We start from the raw sequence: 7,500 nt of genomic DNA on the forward strand, positions 1-7,500 counted from the left end.
GTGGCTGGGAGAGCTGTCATCCTGTCTTCAAAAGGACACTTATGTACGTTTACACTTCATCGCATTAATAATAGACAGTCTATGGTTATTAGTCAAGACGAAGTATTAAAGGTAAAAACATGAACGTAAACAACACAACAACGATGTCGCTACACGGTTTTGGATCAGTGACAAGTTTTGAATGTTTGTAGCTATGACTATTGTATAATAAAGATTTAATAAAAAAAGATTTAATAAAAAAAGTTGTAATGTTTGGTCGTAAAGTGTTGACACATGGTAAATCACACACTAACAACAACCATACAGTCAATGACATGGACATTGTTAGTTTTCTACTACGTAATTATGCGCATCCACAGAACGGATCTTACAGGCGGTACTGGCCAATAAATGCTATTGAAGGGCGGGTCTTGGCGTGGTGGGAGTAACTTCCGGGTCACGAAAAAATACCAATGCAAAATTAAGGAATACGACTTATACCCACATTTTAATTTCCGAGTTCCATCTACAAATACATCAAAAACAATCGGATAACGAGATTGTTTTTCGTTTTCCGTTTTTTAATATCAAAACAAAAAATGAATAATGGGTTGTTTTCCGTTTTTTGTTTTCCTATTTACTAATGGTAATTGGGAAACTGGCCGTTTTTCGTTTTTGTTTTTTTCCTTTCAAAACGAAAATCCGTTGGCCACCAAGTACACGGACCCAGTTCACCTCCTATACCCTTCCTTCCTGTTCTGTTCTGTCCCTGTTTACCCTATTTCCTCCTCCCCTGAGTAAGGAGTTGTAGAGTATGATGGCATGAGGGACAGAGGACTTCTTGAGTCTGGTGGTCCTGCTCTTGGGAAGCAGCAGCCGTCCTCTGAACAGGCTCCTCTGGTTGCTATGACGGTGTGCAGGGGGTGGCCGGCATTGTCAGTAATGTCCAGCAGTTTGTCCAGTGTCCTCCACCGTCACCGTCACCAGTGAGTCCAGCTTCATGCCAACCACAGAGCCGGCCCACCTGATCAGTTTATCCAGTCTGGAGGTGTCCTTCTTGGATATGTTGCTGAGCAAGGCACTTAACCCCCTAGTTGCTCCAGAGGCATGCGACCTCAGACACACATATATATATATATATATATATATATATATATAGCAATTGTAAGTCGCTTTGGATGAAAGCGTCAGCTAAATGACGTGTAATGTAATGTAACATCGTGTAATGTAATGTAACATCAACCTGAAATTGACCTCAGCTGATGACAAACCTCACGTATCCTCCTCAGATTCTGTGGAAACGTTTAGCAGAACAAACAAAATTGCTTTTAACCATATAAGGAAGTTCCTCCTCTTAAACCCCCAAACGGACATTTATAAAAGCAGTCTTCTGTCCTCAGGTCAACAACAAGCTCAGCTCAAAGCACAGGACGACTGAAACCAGCGGTAAGATGGAGACTGAATGCATGTCTGTTGTTCACTCAACTGCTTTCTGTTAGACACAACTCATTTACTGTCATATATTGTATTTTGCAGTAGATATTCAGGCTGTGACAGACTCTCTTACAGTTTGTGCTAAAGTTAAATAATCAAAGAGAAAAACCCAATACGCTAAAACGTGTCAAACATTTTGACTGAACCCATTTGTATGATAATCATGGTTCTACTTTCCTCTCAGTCAGTCTCTGACTCTCAGATCTCAGCAGGAACAATGGCGAACATCGGTAATACCGACAACATCAACTTGGGCTGCAACTCAGGCAACGTTGGTTCCAATAATGCCTTCACCGTTCAAGGTAGATCTGAGTGGGTCTATTCTCTTCTGTCAGGTTGTCATGACAGTTTGATGAAATCTCTTTTTCACATGAATCTTACAGGAGGCGTTGGACCCAATGCTGCTGTGGGCAACACCTCTGGCATCAGAGGAAATAATGCAGGAAACATTGGATCAGGCAGCACATTTGATATACGTGGTGAGATATTCCTCTTATTGCTTATCCTCTTACTGAATTGAATTAAATTGCCAGAACTGTATTAACAGTTTATTACTTATGTTCAGATATCAGCATCTTAATGGCAAAAATCTGAGTTTCTGTTGTCAACTTTGAATTCCTTTTCTCAATTCTCATATTTTAACAGGAGGAGTGGGAGCTGGTCAACGGGTTGGCAACACCTCCAATGTTTACACTGGTTATAACTCCGGATCCATCGGCTCAGGGAATCGCTTCAACATGTAATGAGGTAAGAAAGGGAGGAGATGTACTAGCAGATGTGAGCATATGCGTGTGATATGTTAATTCTTTACCTGTGAATGGATTGTTGTAAAACTATAATCTGGATTTTCTCATCAGTATTTGTGATCTTTTTTCCTCTCTTTGTGTTTCTCTCTTTTAGGAAATCGGCCTCCAACTCTTCTAAACACAATGCACCATTTGTTGAATGTAGAATTCATGATTTCAAATCAACAGAAAGAGTGAGCAATCTGATGAATGTAAAGGAAATATGAGTGCAAATAAAGTAGAGTAGCTGCTCTATGAGACTGTCTTTGGCTGAATATTTATCATTTCTACTGACCTTGCTCTGAGGGGTATTCAGGGCCTTCACGTGTTCTTATCGTCTTTGTCCTTCATCCAAACATTGTCATGAATTTGATTTCATTGTGGATTTTTCTTTGTGATATAGTTTTTGTCAGTAAACCGACTAAGTAGCAGTTGGGTTTCCTAAATACATATTCCAGTATTTAACCTAAAATGATTTACTGTGATTACACACTGATCATCTCCCTTCATCTGTTATGCTTCTGTAAAACAGTGGCTGGTATAACCAGGTATGACGTAGCTGCGTCATAATAACAGCGGCACATACTCTTACTGCCGAGCTGTGGGCTGAGGTGATGAAGAAGACAGAGCTCAATGTTGTCAATCAAACACGTGTTATATTGTAGGAAAAAAATGACTTTGGTGAAAAGTCTGCAGACAAATCTAAGCCTCCTGATAGTCACTTTGGGGAATACAGGCTGAGTGTGAGTGAATGATGAAATGTATTTACAGTATCTCACAAAAGTGAGTACACCCCTCACATTTTAGTAAATATTTCATTATATCTTTTAATGGGACAACACTGAAGAAATTACACTTTGCTCCAATGTAAAGTATGAAGTGTACAGCTTGTATAACAGAGTAAAGTATGAAGTGTAGAGTAAAGTATGACGTGTACAGCTTGTATAACAGAGTAAAGTATGAAGTGTACAGTTTGTCTAACACAGTAAAGTATGAAGTGTCCAGCTTGTATAACAGAGTAAATGTGCTGTCCCCTCAAAATAACTCAACACACAGCCATTAATGTCTAAACCTGGTAACTAAAGTCAGTACACCCCTATGTTAAATTCCCATAGAGGCAGGCAGACTTTTATTTTGAAGGCCAGTTATTTCATGGATCCAGGATACTATGCATCCTGATAAAGTTGTGTGTGTGTCTGTCTGTGTGTGTGTGTGTGTGTCTGTGTGTAGTGTATATGTATATGTATGTGTGTGTGAGTGTATATGTATGTGTGTGTGTGTGTGTGTGTGTGTGTGTGTGTGTGTGTGTGTGTGTGCGTGTGTGTGTGTGTGTGTGTGTGTGTGTGTGTAGTGTATATGTATATGTATGTGTGTGTGTGTGTGTGTGTGTGTAGTGTATATGTATATGTATGTGTGTGTGTGTGTGTGTGTGTAGTGTATATGTATGTGTGTGTGTGTGTGTGTGTGTGTGTGTAGTGTATATGTATGTGTGTGTGTGTGTGTGTGTGTGTGTGTGTGTGTGTGTGTGTGTGTGTGTGTGTGTGTGTGTGTGTGTGTGTGTGTGTGTGTGTGTGTGTGTGTGTTTAGCTCGGTATGAGTCCCAGGTTCTGCTCTTTGGGTTCAGACAGGTGGACGTTCTGTCTCTCGGCAGATCTCGCGACAGTTGGTCTAAATCTCAGGTACCTAAACATGAACACGCGCCCTGTCTGCCGCCTCCCAGTGCCGTGGCTCTGCGCCTGCGCAGTGCGCCCCGAACTGAGAGGTAGAGAAGGGGCTCGAGCCTCTGCGCAGTGACAACAAGCAGCTGGGGAACAAAACCGGAATAAAACAGCGAATACCAGCAGGATCCACCGTCAGTAAACACACCGGGAAACACCGGACATCCACCGGGATTACACCGGGCAAACAGCGGGAGAGAAGGCGGCCCGAGAGCGGAGACACGCGGGGGTCTGTGGCCCGAGAGCCCGGCTGTCTGTCCGCCTGCAGACGGTAAGACAAAGCGGAATGAAGCGCTGAAACACTGAGTCACGGTGCAGCTTAAAATGAGCGTTTTTTAAACGGAGTTCTGAATGTAAAGCGTGTTTGATCCGGCGGAGGTTTAGGCTGCAGACATGGCGCCGTCAAGGTCCAGATGTGGGCCTGCTGAGGAGGATGCTCCGTGTCTGTCCTCCAGAGGACACACACAGACATCCGGGTATCCTCTGCAGGACACACACAGACATCCGGGTATGCTGTGACTACAGGACACACACAGACATCCAGGTGTCCTGTGCAGGACACAGAGAGACATCCAGGTGTCCTGTGCAGGACACAGAGAGACATCCAGGTGTCCTGTGCAGGACACAGAGAGACATCCAGGTGTCCTGTGCAGGACACAGAGAGACATCCAGGTGTCCTGTGCAGGACACAGAGAGACATCCAGGTGTCCTGTGCAGGACACAGAGAGACATCCAGGTGTCCTGTGTAGGACACAGAGAGACATCCAGGTGTCCTGTGTGTGTGTGTGGGGGGACAGCAGTGCTGTAGTCTAGTTTATGTTATGTTATGTTATGTTATTACTGTAGTGGGTATACTGGGATAATATCAATAATTAAGATGAAGGAAAGACAACCAGAGTCTCTGCATGTTCTGCAGCGTTTGTTCAGTTTGCTGTCACATCTCTCAACCCCATAATATAATATAATATAATATAATATAATATATAATATAATCTATTATAATATAATATAATATAATATATTATAATATAATACAATCTATTATAATGTAATATAATATACTATAAGATGAGATAATATACTATAATAATATATACTATAAGATGAGATAATATACTATAATAATATATACTATAAGATGAGATAATATACTATAATAATATATACTATAAGATGAGATAATATACTATAATAATATATACTATAAGATACTATAAGATGAGATAATATACTATAATAATATATACTATAAGATACTATAAGATGAGATAATATACTATAATAATATATACTATAAGATACTATAAGATGAGATAATATACTATAATAATATATACTATAAGATACTATAAGATGAGATAATATACTATAATAATATATACTATAAGATACTATAAGATGAGATAATATACTATAATAATATATACTATAAGATACTATAAGATGAGATAATATACTATAATAATATATACTATAACATACTATAAGATGAGATAATATACTATAATATTATATACTATAAGATACTATAAGATGAGATAATATACTATAATATTATATACTATAAGATACTATAAGATGAGATAATATACTATAATAATATATACTATAAGATACTATAAGATGAGATAATATACTATAATAATATATACTATAAGATACTATAAGATGAGATAATATACTATAATATTATATACTATAAGATACTATAAGATGAGATAATATACTATAATAATATATACTATAAGATACTATAAGATGAGATAATATACTATAATATATACTATAAGATACTATAAGATGAGATAATATACTATAATATTATATACTATAAGATACTATAAGATGAGATAATATACTATAATAATATATACTATAAGATACTATAAGATGAGATAATATACTATAATAATATATACTATAAGATACTATAAGATGAGATAATATACTATAATAATATATACTATAAGATACTATAAGATGGGGTAGAAGAGATGTTATTGTCCACAGAGTGGAGAACTTATATTTCGGGCTAACACTCAGGCTGCTATCACCATCACAGACTATAATAACCAGTAATAACCAACCAGACCATCTTCACTAGACATTCATTCATTCACTCATTCATTCATTCATTCATTCACTCACTCATTCATTCATTCATTCACTCATCCATTCACTCATTCATTCATTCACTCATCCATTCATTCACTCATTCATTCAGTCATTCACTCATTCACTCATTCATTCACTCACTCATTCACTCACTCATTCATTCATTCATTCATTCACTCATCCATTCATTCACTCATTCATTCAGTCATTCAGTCATTCACTCATTCATTCATTCATTCACTCACTCATTCACTCATTCATTCACTCATTCATTCACTCATCCATTCATTCATTCACTCATTCATTCACTCATTCATTCATCTATCTGCTATGTAAAGATGTATAGACGCAGAAACAAACAGCAACACAACAACAACACCTGACCTGCGTATCACGGTGCATTCAAGGACATTTAGAGGGAATGGGACAATACAGAGACGCTTTATAATGTTTATAATGTATATATAATGTTTATAATGTTTATAATGTATATATATAATGTTTATAATGTATATATAATGTTTATAATGTTTATAATGTTTATAATGTATATATAATGTTTATAATGTTTATAATGTATATATAATGTTTATAATGTATATATAATGTTTATAATGTATATATAATGTTTATAATGTTTATAATGTATATATAATGTTTATAATGTTTATAATGTATATATATAATGTTTATAATGTATATATAATGTTTATAATGTTTATAATGTAGGGTTGCATGATATTGACAAAATGTGATATTGCGATATCGATATTAATTTTGATATTTTTTAAACATGTAAAATTACAAAAGTTACGGGAAAATGCATCAAAATAGATTCATAACAAATTAAACAAGTTTTCTTACAACACAAGGTTTAATCCAACTGACATATTGGACTGGTCCAACATGAATATATAAATAAATAAGGACCATGTCTACAGAACAGGACATGGTCTACTGGTTGGACAGTATAACATACTATCTATTTCTTCATTTTGTCACTCTGTCGAAATATGCACACACGTGGTACGCTCCATAGGGTTTGTCACATAGTGGCCACGTGGTACGCTCCATAGGGTTTGTCACGTAGTGGCCACGTGGTACGCTCCGTAGGGTTTGTCACGTAGTGGCCACGTGGTACGCTCCTTAGGGTTTGTCCGTAGGGTTTGCTACGTAGTGGCCACGTGGTACGCTCCGTAGGGTTTGTCACGTAGTGGCCATGTGGTACGCTCCGTAGGGTTTGTCATGTAGTGGCCACGTGGTACGCTCCGTAGGGTTTGTCACGTAGTGGCCCCGTGGTACGCTCCGTAGGGTTTGCTACGTAGTGGCCACGTGGTACGCTCCATAGGGTTTGTCACGTAGTGGCCACGTGGTACGCTCCATAGAGTTTGTCACGTAGTGGCCACGTG

General features: G+C 37.8%; 3 protein-coding genes across 5 annotated transcripts in view; 2 read left to right on the plus strand and 1 right to left on the minus strand.

Moving 5' to 3' along the window:
* The window catches only part of nfkb1 (nuclear factor of kappa light polypeptide gene enhancer in B-cells 1), a 1,201,612-nt gene that overhangs the window by 964,301 nt on the left and 229,811 nt on the right, over nucleotides 1–7,500 (plus strand). The gene's annotated exons all lie outside the window — the stretch shown is intronic.
* Nucleotides 1–7,500, minus strand: part of sqstm1 (sequestosome 1) — a 585,288-nt gene that overhangs the window by 485,980 nt on the left and 91,808 nt on the right. The gene's annotated exons all lie outside the window — the stretch shown is intronic.
* rnf130 (ring finger protein 130) overlaps nucleotides 3,990–7,500 on the plus strand; it is a 19,201-nt gene continuing 15,690 nt past the window's right edge. For 2 of the 3 annotated variants that reach the window (XM_036006533.1, XM_031314598.2), the window contains exon 1: nucleotides 3,990–4,247. The gene's annotated coding sequence lies outside the window, so the exon portion shown is untranslated. The remainder of the gene's footprint in view (nucleotides 4,248–7,500) is intronic. The other variant, XM_031314599.2, reaches the window with a different exon arrangement.

Source organism: Sander lucioperca, chromosome 1, assembly GCF_008315115.2.
Source record: "Sander lucioperca isolate FBNREF2018 chromosome 1, SLUC_FBN_1.2, whole genome shotgun sequence".
In the NCBI taxonomy this organism is placed as follows: Eukaryota; Metazoa; Chordata; class Actinopteri; order Perciformes; family Percidae; genus Sander; species Sander lucioperca.